The 14,529-nt window shown below is 41.1% G+C and overlaps 2 protein-coding genes across 2 annotated transcripts in view; one reads left to right on the top strand and one right to left on the bottom strand.

The window, feature by feature from the left end:
• Window positions 1-7,233, top strand: part of LOC126562623 (uncharacterized) — a 228,752-nt gene extending 221,519 nt beyond the window's left edge. The window contains exon 7 of the mRNA XM_050219177.1: window positions 7,220-7,233. The gene's annotated coding sequence lies outside the window, so the exon portion shown is untranslated. The remainder of the gene's footprint in view (window positions 1-7,219) is intronic.
• LOC126563129 (coatomer subunit zeta-1) overlaps window positions 1-14,529 on the bottom strand; it is a 558,371-nt gene that overhangs the window by 60,446 nt on the left and 483,396 nt on the right. The gene's annotated exons all lie outside the window — the stretch shown is intronic.

The raw sequence follows: 14,529 nt of genomic DNA, 5'->3' as shown, positions 1-14,529 counted from the left end.
ATGGAAACTCTCTTTTCCCTTTCGCTTCATATTGTTGTGCCCAAGAATTCAGGATGCGTTTGTATAAAATTCACCAGCAACGAGGTCGGCCAACCATGCTGCCGTAGAGTCACATTTTAAGGTTCAGTTAAAGGTGAAATATGGAAGAATTTATGGCTACCATGGTATTCGTATTCTTTACATTACTGTTCCGCAATGCGGGCGATTGTGTGTTGCAAAAAGGAAGTTACCAACTGGAAGTGTGGCGAGCGAGTGTCACTAAATTCTTCTGAAATGACTCCCAGACACACTAACGTCTGCTGGATGGATGGTGGATGATGTGATTATGCAGGCATCCGGTACCGACCCCGACAGTCGATTGACTGGTGCAAGGCAAGGTTCGAGTGTATAGAAAGTGACACGTCTAATGTCGCATCGTGTCGGGTACGGGAATCCCCCAGCACAAAGCGGAATGCAATTCCTGTCCGGACAATGCTAGAAACGACGCTGGCAGTGATGATGATGATGATGAGATTATGCTTCCGACTACCCCTCCCCCTCCCCCCTCCACTCGAGAGATCATCTGGAGGCTGAATGGAGGAAGAAAATTAAATAGAAGTTCATGCACCGCTAGAACTGTGTGTGTGTATGGAGTCTCGGCACTCGGTTGACACGAGTTGATCGTAATATGGCTGTCAGGAAATGTACGAAAAGCCCTATCAATGGACAGATGGATACATTTTGCATTCAATCGGCAACGCTAATGCACTCCTTGGCGTGTTGGGTTGCTCATGAACGTTCGCTTTTCGACCGGTCGTCTTATGAAGTACGGAATGAATGGCCGGCACTGATATTTCGTATATTTACACTCTGGTGAGCGATAAATCACAACCGGTCCCATACTGTTCGAGTGCATTTCGGAGATAACTTTTCGTTCGCTTATCATTGCTGGTGAGTAGAAAGTGTTCAAAACTAAGCAGAGCATTGAAGCATAATGATAGACGGTGGTATATCGGTGAGCTTTGCAGCTGGACTTGAAGTTGGCTATATGCCTGTTGACGATGTTAAGGGAAATTGAACCTATGTTTAAACCTAGTAGTTTTGTGGGACGATTCGGGCATACGAACTTCCTGAAGAGAAAACTTCAAATTTTACCAGGTTCATGTCACAATTAAAAGGACGACAATAATGAACTACGATTTCAAGCCTTCCAATGGCCTACTTTTCGATATCGCGTAGTTGAATAGTCAGGCCTCACAACGAGAGAAACGTTCCGGATGAGATTGGAACTCCGGTACTGTCGTGTGAAGACCAGTTCCGATGTCGCCCGCTTACACTCGACCGCCATTATTAGATATTCTTCAACTAAGATAATAAAAAAAGTAAGCTCAGCCTAATACTTTTCAGAAACAGACGAAAAAAGCTTTATGAATTAGAACCGTTCAACAGTTTTGTGAAATGCAAAGAATGGACTGGAATGCATTTTCCACCGGAAATGAAAATTCCAACCTGTCAACTGTCAAACTGGCCAATGACAGGTTTTAGCTGGTCTGCTCTATAATAGCAATCGGGAAAAAATGAACCACCCGCAAAATCAAACTTTCAGGCGCTAGCGCTCGAAAGCACACATTCGATAAACCCATCACGTATGCGGTGATATGCCAGCGAGAGAACAATGCCATTGCCATTGTATTGTATTTCTATTTATCTCTCCGCTCGACTGACATCGATCCTGTCCGTGAAAGCGAGCACACTAATTGACTGAAAGAGCCACGTGCTGCCAGACGGACCAACGTACCGCCACGTCCACCAGATGGTGGACTGGACTGAAGATAGGACCGGGCTGTGACTGGGGTTTTTGGTCCTTTGCAAAAAAGAAGAAGCAGCTTTGACAGCTCTATTTCCCCTTCAGTCGCTGATGGTTTTTGCCACCGACGCTGGTGGATTACGACAATTCAACACAATCAAACAGCAAGTGCGTGCTTTTGTGCCGAACAAGGCGATCCGAGGTGAAATTCGAGGAAAATTTTGGCCAAAGGAAGCACAAATCTGGACAGCTCAACATACCAGCATCGCATGGATCGGACATGCCAAACTTCTCAAGTGCTTTGGCGAACTCCCCTTGCTTTGGTATGTTTCTTTCGCATGTGTTGCATTGTTTTAGTTTGTTTTGTTTTTCTGTTTGTGTAGAATTCTGTTCGGACTGGGCCACTGCTGGCAATGAGGGGGATAAATCAGTTTAAGTCTATCTATCGGAGAGGTTGTGATTATTTTTTTTTTACACCCCATTGTTGATGCTCCGTGAACTCTCTCTCGCTCTCCGTGGGTCGGAAAAGATAAATATTTGTAATTGATTTATTCCTTCCATTCTGCTTTTGCTGGGAGGATTGGTTGCTGTGGGTAAGCTTCTGCCCGGAACGCGCGATGAACCCTTTCGGACGCGGGATGATGAATTTCAGTAGCTTGATCTTTCGCTCCTCCGCTCGAAATGGCTGTCGATTTCTTTCCTATATATATATTTTTGTTCAGCAGTCTTCTATCGGTTGCGGAATTTTTGCCAACGTGATTCAAACCAACCATAGCTATCGTCTTGTCGAAAGCAGACGAAGACGTTGTTTGCGTGACTTGTCCGGGAAGAATGTTGCCTGTAGTTTGTTTGGGCTGAAAAATCCTTCTCATCCAACGTACCAGCTGGTGCGTAAAAGTGGAAACTTTTCACAAGCTTGCGTTGGTGGACGTGATCGTAATAAATTGGTTGTAAGATTTTCTAGGGGACAGTTTTTATGGGGTTGTTTGTAGGGAAGAAAAATCGCCCCATTCCTTCCGGTGTTGGTTGGTAATGTTTGTTAACATTTTTCATTCAATTTTTATCAAAAGGTGTTTTACAGATCTTTACAGAGTCTTTTTTTATTGTAGTCTTTTTGTAAGACCGAAAGATTTCGAGCATGCTTTTATACATTTTAGCTCGTTTTTAAATTTCAAGATTTTATATGACTATATTCTAAGCTGTGATAGGGGAGGATAACAGTCGTTTTTCACTCGATAATTCATACAAAAATAAATTACAGGGCCAACAAGTTCAACCCATCATAGAACCGTCTAAAAGGCTTTTATATAATACTTGAAAATTCGAGAATGAAATGAACCAACTCCAAAAAAATCAGCTTGAAACATGCTACAAGATACATTCCCAAGAGATCACTAGCTACTAGCTGATCTAACAGAATTTATAGTACTCGGCCCACGAGACAACTGGATTGTTTCACCTTCAAATAATTAAAAAAAGGTGGAAAATTGGTTTAATAGTGTCTTATTAGTGTAGCATATCTGCTAAACATCTCACTAGAGTATAAATTCACCAATTTAACAAATAATCTGCATTAGTCAAGAACGCAAGAAATGCTCATTTAGCTATTTGAACCAATTCACATTGAACAGCGCAATGCCATATAATATTATTTCAAAACATCTTGACACCGATCTTTACATGGGTACAAATAATGATCAGCAAGTAACAACACAAAACGACTGACTTCACGTATATTCAACAATAGTAAGCGGATCGAACAAATTCAAAATAATATCCAACACATTTTAAGCAGACTCAGCAATCGATCGCACCGCGACTCATTTTAAGCATACGTAATTATCTTTGAACAAAATAACAAGAAGGAATACCACATAAGGAACATTTTTAGGTTACAAAAAACGAACAATATCTGTTGTAAGAATTGGAATAAAGTTGTCTTCTCAGTCAATGGGGAGCTGTGTAGAGAGAAGGTGCAACAAGCTAAACCTTGCGTTCAATTCTTTCTAAAGATTTGAGTGACCCAAGGTAAGGCCTTAATCCTCTAACTTGCCTTCCTTCCTTCTCCATATATAAAGTCGCGTGGCCGACTTGTTCCGCCGATGAGCATCGTTAGTTTCCCTACCAATAGCAATGCCTCGATGTCTCCAACGTTCCAGTAAGGAATATTCTCATCCAGAATCTCTAAACTGCCTGGACAGTCAAATAAAAGAAAGATATTTATTCGTTCAGCTGACAATCACGTTGTTCCGTTCTCGCCGCGATGACCCGTCCGATAACTTCTTCTTAACCACATGGCAACTCGTGAGGCGATCTTTTCAAAAGTCATTGACTTCTCAGTCTTCGTGAAACTAATAAAATATTAAGAATAATTCGATAAAAAGCATCGATGACTACACAAGTGCGGGTATCGAATCTCGTCTGGATGATTTCCCTGTACGCAACATTGATTATCCAGATATGACTGAATGTAGTCAAGGAAAGCCAGAAATTGCAGGGCAAGACCTACTTAAGAGACATTTACTAGAAACAAATCTTCTTCTTCTTCTTGGCTTAACGACCTCTAAAGTCACGCCGGCCATCGAAATAAATGGCTTACTAGACTTGCCGATACCCGTAGTTGGATAGTCAGTCCTCACTACGGGGGGACGGTCCAGATGTGATTGGAACCCCGGACCTGTCGTAGGAAGACTGGTGCCGCTGTCGGCTGCACCACCGGGATGCCCTTTCAAGTATGGAAAGAACTATGCGAAACAACAAAGGATAAAATACAATAACAACTTTCAATTAACTTTCTGGACAAATTATTGCCCTTTAAATAAGCTTGAAAGAAATTCACCGTATCGTATCCAATGCCCTCGTTTTGTTCCATTCAAACCCATTTTATTTAGGCTACCGATAAGCTAATTCAATCGACTACATTACCCCCGCAATTAAGTTCTAAACAGTATCACCGGGTTTTTTTTTCTCATCCACAACAAAAGCCCCCAAATCTGGCTCTCCTTTACCGGCGGCAAATATTTACAATTCACCGCCACACACTTGCGCATAATTGATATGATTATCGGTAATTCAAATCGGTTCGTTGAAGTATGGAGCTTTACGGGAAAGCTTTGTAGTTTTTGGCAATGCGATAAAAACAACCCCAAACGAGTCTGTTTGCGACCCGAACGCGCGAAGGCACGTTCAGCGGAACTTACGTTCCACAAGCACACCATGTCACCATGTGTTGCTCATTTGGATGCATTTCCATCCGTGTGCTAGTGTGTGGATTTGTTTGCCTGATCAACCATTCAACCGGTAGCAGAAAGCCCACGACCCACGGAGATATAGAATTCCATCCATCGCGAACACGTTGAATAATTAATTCCGATAAATATCCGGTGAAATACGGTCGGGTTTCGGAATCGGCTCTGCGGTCTATCCGTCCAGTGCTCGTACAAAACAAATTGATAATCTTCCACCCGGTGGGCCGTATTGCGTGGATTTCATAAATTATGCCCCCAATCCTCCGGTGTAAGTCCGGGACCGAGCAGTATAATCGGCATAATTACACTGTCGGGTAACCCGTATCCTGCGTATTCGTCGAAAGCGTTCGGTGCCTCTAATTTCTAAAATATTATCCTGTAAACCCACAGCTGGACTCCGCAAATGCAACAACCCGCGATGCGTCCCCGTGCCGAAGTGCTGAAACACCAAACGCACTCCGGTCCGGGGTTTGGTATCATTTTCATACATTTTCCCGGAAGGCTTCATCTTTAGCGCGTCCGCATGGTGAAGCCCTTTTTGTGGTCACCTGGTTGGTGCGAAGGATGGTGCGGAGGGGTTAAAATTTCGGAAAGCTTTCTCTGCTTCACTAATTACTACAAATCCCGATTTATCGGTTAGTGAGCAAAACTTCACACAGGTCGGTCCACTTTGTCGTTTGCTTGAAGTCCGTATGATACGCGCGGGAAAATAAAGGGCTTTAGTCAGTAAACCCGCACGCATAACTTAATCATGCATATTAACGTATGTGACCGTCAGGAAGGCACGGTGTGCACTGTTTTGCGTGTTTTCTGTTGATTTGCGTTTGATTACAAAGCTACTTAATCGTGATATGGATAAATTGTGGATATCTGATATCAGGATGAAAGCTTCAGGTATTCAGGCAACGTTATTTTGTGTAGCGATGAAAGAGAGAGCAGTTAAGTTATATTGTTAAGTGTTTTCTTTTTTAAAATGCATCAATTATTGTACTTTCCTCTTTAGACAGGTAGGTTATTGGTAGTGTTTTGAAATTTTTTTCTCTTAAAAGTAGGAACTAGTTCACGCCGGCCATTTGTAACGGTTTGCCAGTCTTGCTGATATCATGTATAATCCGTCCTCACTATAGAACGGTTCGGATGGAATTTAAACCCATTCCGTCGAGAAGATAGCAGTCCCGGTCTTCAAACGGCATTCTAAGTTATAGATTCTCATCTGGATTGTTCCGCAGTATTGAGGACTAATTATTCTTTCTCTTGGTCGAATTGGGCTCGAAGCGGTGACACACAAAATAAAACTCACGACACAAGCAGAATGGATCAAACGAACCAAAACGCATAGGGCGTTCCTCAAGAAAAGAAATTTATTTTATGGAAGAGTTCTCACCTGTAACTCCTCCTGTACAGGATGATCGCGGAGTAAAATCCGCGGCCGTCATAATCTAAGGGAAGTTCGCCAGGAACGTAGAGCGAATTTTGTGAATTTTTGCTATTGTGTAATGCTAGTTAGGATGATCATCTAGCTCTATTAGATCATCTATCATCTATTCATCATCATCAATTCTCTTTGGCTTAACGACCTGGTAAGATCCCGACGGCCATCGAATAATTGCTACTAGACTAACTGATACCACGTAGTGGAATAAAAAGTCCTCAAATTACTGTGGATCGATCGGGATGTGATTTGAACCCCGGTCGTGCCATTAGAAGACTCGCTGCCAATATCGCCTACACCACCGGGCCACCCCAATTACTCTGTGCTAATATGACCATAAAAAGGTCAATTTACACTTTACAAGCATTACACATCTTCATGTCAGCTAGGCCGAAAGAAAAACTTATGAAAAACCAATTTGAATATTTATAATATTCCTTGAAGTTTCAGTAAAGATGCACACAAATTCTAATATGTATAGTTTATTGTGAAAAAGATTTCTACAAAAAATAGGATGTAGTTCATCTCCAGAGAACTACTAAATTAATTTAAATAAAAAAATGATGCTCAATTACTTGAATGTTTCTAAAAAAGAAGGAAGACAATCACAGGACACAATGCACATTTAAGGATTTGTATCGTTGTTTCCAGCAAACAAACGTAGGAAAAAAAATCGCTTTTGATATTGCCAACAGGATATCACGGGCAACCGGAGGGGAAAAAACGTAGGAAAGAGGATGGTTGCTATGCTAGTTATAGCCTGAAGTTGGAAATTCCAGGTATCTGGCTCTCTAGGGACACAGCTCGAGCCTCAATCTGCGAGCAAACTATGCAGGCTGAAGATGCCCGATTGAGCTTTGAAATAGCACACCACTAGCAGCAACGAACATGCAATGAACTCTGTTGTGCTGAGAGCTTTCTTCTATTTATGTTGTTCCACACCTTAACCTGTTTGCACATTTGTTATTTATAAATTCAATGAGAGAGAGATAGAAAAATGAGTTGCGAAAATACCTTTAATCCTAGATAAAAGTTTTGGGCGGACGAATAATACCGACACCGCGCAACTGAAGCGTTCGATCGTACACGACAATATGTACACAAATTTTTCACTTCAACATTCACTGTTTTGTTTTTGCTGGCCGATACTTTGTCACATTGTATTCACTGCTGATCGCTGCAAAGATATTTACACTTCTTTTAGTAACACTCTTTCGCATAAGAAAAACGCTTGTTTTTCTTTATGTAATTTAAATTATATGACATATAACAGAACACAAAAAAAAACAAAACTTCTTTTCACTGTTGTTGCGTGGAGAACGGTTATCACACATATCCTTTGCAATATTTCCAGACACACACTGTCACTGATTAACTGGATGACACTAAATCGTCACAGTCGTCTGTGCGATAAAAGGGATGTGAGAACTGGTCATTCAACTGGTACTGGACAAAGAGGCCGCATTTTCCGCCTCACACTACAATCGTCGCTGGTTTTATTGCACTTATTGTGCCGGTGAAGAGTACCACACAGACGACACAGATGAGCAGCAATTTGTTGTTGTTTTGTTTTGGGTTTTTATTGCTTTTGACACATTTGCACAACCGTTAAAACAGTTTATAACTTTACTTTCATATCAGGGTACGCAGCAAAATGGACCAGAAAAGCATTTCCGGTTCACTTTTCTCAGTCCCTTGGTAGTGATGGTATCACACACTAAGAAGCATACATTTTCACGATTGAAATCACTGGTTCGTTATTAGAGCCTAATCCGTTGACTAGCTTCTAGCTGGAGTGATGTGATGCGGTATCCGCATTAGAATTGATTAGCTTTAAAAGCACCTCCTATAAGCAGCTATCCTCTGTTATATTCCCTGCACTTTTATTCTGATTCACTCATTTTTCAACACTTCTTATCTGTTTTCACATTTAGCTTAATTTTCTAACGCTTCACCATGCTTTTGAGAGAAACTTTTAACAGAATAAGCTACATTCAGTAGCTATCACACACATTTCGAGAAGCGATTCCTCAGCATCGCACCACTGACTGCCACTGAGGTACACTGCACCTTGCGACTCTCACACACCGGTTAGCGTTTGCAAAGACAGCGATCTGGAGCGAGGTTGCATTCCGAACGCGATTCACCACAACAGACCGACCGACAGACACTGACCGGACCGGCAGCAACACTCGAGATCGCGAGACGATCCGGACGGATGGATAATTGAATGATGAGCTATGACTTCAATTTAAACTCATCACCGTAAGCTCTCTTTCTTCGAGAAGATCACTGTGGCCACCACCTCTACCAGGGGCCGGGGTTTGATGGTTTCTTGGCCACGTTTGTTTATCAGGTTTAAGGGTTGCAGGAAGGAACGAAAAAGGATAGCAAGAGTGCGGGGAAAACCGCTTTGAAACGGCTAGTGATATACTGATTTGGAAGCAAAGAGCTAGGCCTTTGTGACGCACAACGACGCATTAAGTTTGTTGAATGAAAAGACTGTGCTTGTGTGTGTGTGTGTGCTGGTAAGATTAGTAGAAATTGATAGAAACCTGATTCGTTCTGGTTTGTTCAGTGGGAAAAGGAAGTTGTCTTTGCAAATGTTACTTCTCTCTATACATTTGTCAAAAAATATTTGGCAAAGTTTTTGAAATTTTCCCAGGACATGTTTCTACGAATTTTGCAAAAACCTTACCGTGTTCTATGAAATGCGGATAAAATCGAATCACAACTACTTCTTATTGCAATTTTTATTCTATTCTATGCGCAATCATCCTTGAATTTGGTTGCACGAAAAATTGGAGCTGATTATTTTACGCCAACGAAAATGAGGATCAGCACAAACAAAAATCCTTCCCCTCCCATTTCTAATGACCATTTAACTACACCGATATTCAAAAGCAACAAAAGAGTACTGCCCAAACAAACTAAAACCCCCCCGGCACGAACGTAACAACGTTGCACAGTAATTGAAATGCAATAAAAAGGCAAACGATACGAGGTCGAACGTTGGTTCCGATTCGATTCCGAACCGTTGTTCCACTACCGATGTTCCGTAGCAAAGATTACATACCGGCGATGGTCGATGTAATTGGAATTGCAAAAAAAAAAAGAATGAAGAACAAATGGTTAGCTAAAGACGGTATTTGTGCAATTGTGCAAAAACAGAGGAAGAAAAATAAAACCCACACCCACCGAAAGCTGAAAGTCTTTGTATGTTATCAAAGGAAAATTCAATTACGGGAATGGTTGGAGATAGTTTGCTGTAATTTGGAAAGTAAGAAGACGCCTTTTTATGTTACTCCCGATCGACTAGAAAACCATTAAGCGAAAGCTAATTCAGTGAGAGGGGTTTTTTTTGTGCAATTTAATCAAACAGATTAAACTCCAATCGCGAAAAATCGAGATTTTATATTAACAGTTTTTGATCGACCTTTCACAACTGTTCGATGTGTTTTTTGACTGTTTTTGCTTTAATTTTCTCTAGTAGGGATAAGTTTACGAGCCAGCATTAGCTGGAGAGGTGTTAAAACACGCTCGTAAACACGAAGTAAGCGTCGGTTGACATTAGTCATCAATTAAGCAATTTTCATCGTTCAGTGTGGTCGAGACGTGGTAAGTATGAGCCCTCGCAGAGAAGCGAGTAAGTGGAAAGATCCGATCGTAACATAAACATTAGTGAGCGTCGGACGTTTTATGAACTTGGAGTAAAGTATATCTACTGGAGGGTATCGTCTGTGGCGTGGTGCTGAAGCAGCCGCAGTGCAAATGAATATGAGCTGGACGCGAGTTAGTCATTCGGACTGTGATAATGGGTAAGATGACCTTACAAATATTAATTAGTCGGTGAGTAAGACGCTAAGCTTAAAGTGATAGTCGTGTAAAGCGTGCTTAGGTTTTTTTGAAATTTGGGGAAATTAATAGAATTGTAATAGAATAGTACGGAGGTCTTCAAACGGCAGGTTATCCATCTACGTGATAACGGCAAGTTTAGTAGCCAATGCAATGACCAGCGTGACCTTAGAAGAAGTAGAATTTTTATAAGTTGTTTAAACCGTGGAGTTACATATATTATTTGGATCTTTTCAATTTACCAGGAAAGAGTGACCCAAGTGGCTGATATGCATCACGATTCTTAAATACATTATTTACATGTCTCTACAATGTGTGGCCCGGTAGTAGAGGTGACAGACTTGCCGATCTTCACCTGACAAGACAAGACCGTTCTGTCTTAGTAAGAGACTCAATGGACGACGTGACTTCGAGACCGCGCTAAATGTGAGATATATCGCACACTGATTCGCCCGGTGGTCCTATATGGCCACGAGTCTTGTACAAGCCAAGAAGGTATTCGTCAGCGACCTCCAGTTCGACACGAGGCGTCGGGGAGCACCGCGAGTTCGTTGGCTGGATCAGGTGAAGGGTGACCTGTCGGAGATTGGGTGCCTACATGGATGGGAAGCTACAGCCAGGGATCGAGTTTCCTCGAGATCTATTGTTGATCGGGCCATGTCACGATAACGGGCTCTTTAAAAGAACAGGCCAACATGAAGAAGATAAAGGACGACGTGACCAAGTCGGTCGTTAAACCAAGGAGAAGAAGAAGCGTCCTCAGAAGTTCAATAATGAGGAACTCAAATTCAGCGGTTCTTGATCCTTTTGAGTCTCTATGAAGTAACTTCCGGACGGCTAATAAAATCGATGAGGAGTGACAACCTAAGTTTACACAATTTGTACTTGCGAAGATTTTTTAGAGCGGAACTGAGGCCAGTGATAGCGGCCTACAGGCAAAATTAAGTCAAGAAGCAGCACTTCAACAGAAGTATCTTTGAAGTTTCTGGATAACTCTTTCTTAGGAATTGACTGCTTGAGACATTTTTTTCTGTTTTCCCGATTGTTTCGCAGATAAGTATTATAATGGGTAAATGAGGCGAACTCTTCCTATATGCCTTTGTTTTTTACGCAGATTGGCAGAAGTTTTTAAACTCATATTTAATACCCTAATCGTTGAATCCCGTCTATGCATGAGTCTTGTTTAATATTGGCAAATGTGAGTCACGTGAATTGAATTTATTTCTCTGAAATAAATGGTTGTAATAGTAATCAAAGCTTGGCAATTGTATGCCATCTTTTCATCCAGAATCGGGAGTATATTTTGTAGAACAACAGATTGATGATTGAGATATCTCAAAAACTTCCTCAACAACTTTGCATCATTTCCAATCGATTTGATCTTTTAACTGTTTTTAAGGCGATGCGGGTTCCTGACTTCCGAGTGTCATCAGCTAGCCAGAAAACTTGTGCAAAAACCGAATCCTTACCAGAAGTTATCACCTTGTTAGAAATGGTTCTTATCTTTCGCACGGCCACAGAATGTGACTGCAGCATAAGAACCGAATCCATTCCCTTGCATCTTCGGCGCACCGAGAATCTGAGAAGCCATAAGCAAAGATGCTGGAAAATTCCACACTCGAGTTTACCAGCAAGTTTTTCATTTTTATCAACTCAACCATGAGTGTGCCATTGTGTTGGTTTCGAAGTCTTGCAAGCACATCCTCTATCTACAGCTGGTTAAGGGAAGCCATGCTCCGTAAGGAGTATCTTGTGTTTCTTGCATCCACAACGACAAAAAAAAAACCCCCCGGTTGCACCTTTAGCCGAGTGGTTTAGACCCGCGTGAAAAGTTGTCCAAACTTTCTGTGCACAACCCCGACCGACCTGTTGGCTTTTTTCGGTGACACTTTCTACTTGCATGGCGGCGCGCCTGTCGGGTTTAAGCTGGCATAGTTTATGCTAAGTGCCGGAGCGAGTTTCTTCTTATCGTTGCTTGTGCTGGAAAGAAAGGGCACAGCAGGACAATGCACACAATAAAACGGGAGTCACCGGAGGGACAAACGAAAAAAAAGGACGTAAGAAACGATTATCTACGGCCTGCTGGTCGGGAACAACGGGCCAGAAAATTAATTACGATCGTTTCGTTTGAACTTTTGCTGTTCTCGCATGACGTACGGCGACGATGATGACGATGCTGGAGAGTTAGTATCTAGTTGCGAACGAGAAACCAAGCACAAAACAAAAGCTTTTTCCTCTATCGGTGTATGCTCGGGAATGCCAGGTAGAAGGTAGCGAGGATAGAGTCGTTCAAAGAAAAACGGACACGATGAATGGATGGTGGAACTTGCTACCAAGTACAACCGAAAAAGAGATGGACAAAAAAGCTTCTTTCTTGTGCATTGCGAAAGAAAGTTTAGAAATTGAAGAAGGAAAAAACAGCCGGCAACGTCTAACAGTAGTCACTGTAACTGACTTTCCTAAAACCCGCACCTTGACGTCTTTGTTTGGCTTTGGTATTGTTGGCATTAAATGTACAAGCATGTGTACATTGCCTGGCACACGCTACACTGAGGTAACGAGGTTTTGGATTGGAAGTATGGTGTACAGCGTGGTAGCTTTTCGACTAGAAACATAAAACTATTTTACCTCTTTCTTCTGCTCTAGCGTTAACTCGTTACCTTGGCTAACGAATGGTTAACTGATTGGAAATAATCTAAAAGATAAAATTGATTAAACTCCCAACTCGTTCTGGTGCCTTCCGTTCAGGTGCGCTTTGTCATGAAGCAATAAAGTGAGGTTGGATTTTCGGTCATGGGTTTTGTCGTTGCGTGAATGCCGATTGTAAGTTGGGTCGTGGTAAATTGTTTTGGGCAAGATTATTTGTTTTGCTTTGCGATTAAATTGAAGTTTTGTTTCTTGTCTAGAAAACGCCAATTTAAAAGAGAATGTCGCTCATAATGTGTTAAACTATTTAAATTTTGTGTTGCAATAAACTAAAATACCTGTGATGTTTTGTTAATCATACAGTAATCACACGAACGTGTTTTTGTTTTGCACAGAGAAAATCCAAACAAACAAAACCATGCTCACTGGCTCACTTGTATGATAAACGGTAATAAACTTGTATGTTTACAAAAACAGCAGCTAACGATTACTGAAGCTAATTGAAAGTGGGCCGGATTAGCAAGTTACCAAGGTTGTTTATTTTCATTTGTCAAATCATTCATGGTTCCACGAGGAAACAACAACGCAATCCGTCTGCTTCACGTTGATTGAGGTTTGGAAAGGTTTACGTACTGAAAACATTCCCCATGTGGGTTACAAAAGGTAAATAATCGCTTATTATCAGTTAATAAGCACTTAGTTGTTTATTAACTGGGGACAACAATGGAGAAAGAGAAGAAATTGTGTGTATTAATCGGATGAAAAGGGATGCATTGCACCATATAAGAACGAATCGGTCACAGCTTTTAGATTGATTATTGGAAATTTGATCCACGATCAAACTTTCTTCGCCAATATGTTGAAATACGTGGATTAATTCAGCGTACAAAGGAAAAGGTTTTTAAGATTTTTCACAGAAAATGCAATGCAATAATCAAGCAAACAAATACATTTAAATGTACAATTGTTGCTTCAAAGTATTTCTGCACTTGTTGGAACGTAGGCACTTGGGAGATGCTTTTCAATTGAATTGGCAGTTACAGTTTTCAGTTCATTTATTCATTCATTCAGTTACAGTTTATTTAAATCGATTGTATGATGTATGAAAAAAGATTTTAGATTATCTTTGTAGTGTTGTGTAGCGGTAAAAAATTTAACTCAACTTTCTTGTTAAAGTCCATGTTGGGAAAAAAAAATCATCAAAAAATAAGATGAATTTTTAGTGTTGTTTTACAATTTTTATTGAAAAATAATTCAAAACACGCTCATTGTAATCCGCTAAAATGATTCCAGTTTCCAGATGGTTCTTACGAAAAACAAAAAGCACCCAAAACACAATCAGGAGATCAATGTCCCTAGACTTGTAATACGAACGGTCATTCGCATTTTAGTGCACAAAATGCCAAAAAAAAAACATTTTAATTTACCTTTCGTTCTAGTTTCGTCTCGCTAGTTCCAGATTTTCAACGCTAATTAATCCCTGTCTTCACCAGCAAACTGTTGCTAATTAATGTTGAGACTGGTTGAGCAAAAAAGAAGTTTCCGTCCTTGTACAGACAAAC

Source organism: Anopheles maculipalpis, chromosome 3RL (genome assembly GCF_943734695.1).
Source record: "Anopheles maculipalpis chromosome 3RL, idAnoMacuDA_375_x, whole genome shotgun sequence".
Taxonomy (NCBI): domain Eukaryota; kingdom Metazoa; phylum Arthropoda; class Insecta; order Diptera; family Culicidae; genus Anopheles; species Anopheles maculipalpis.
Note: the sequence above shows the minus strand (reverse complement) of the source record. Positions and strands in the feature narration are given on the sequence as shown.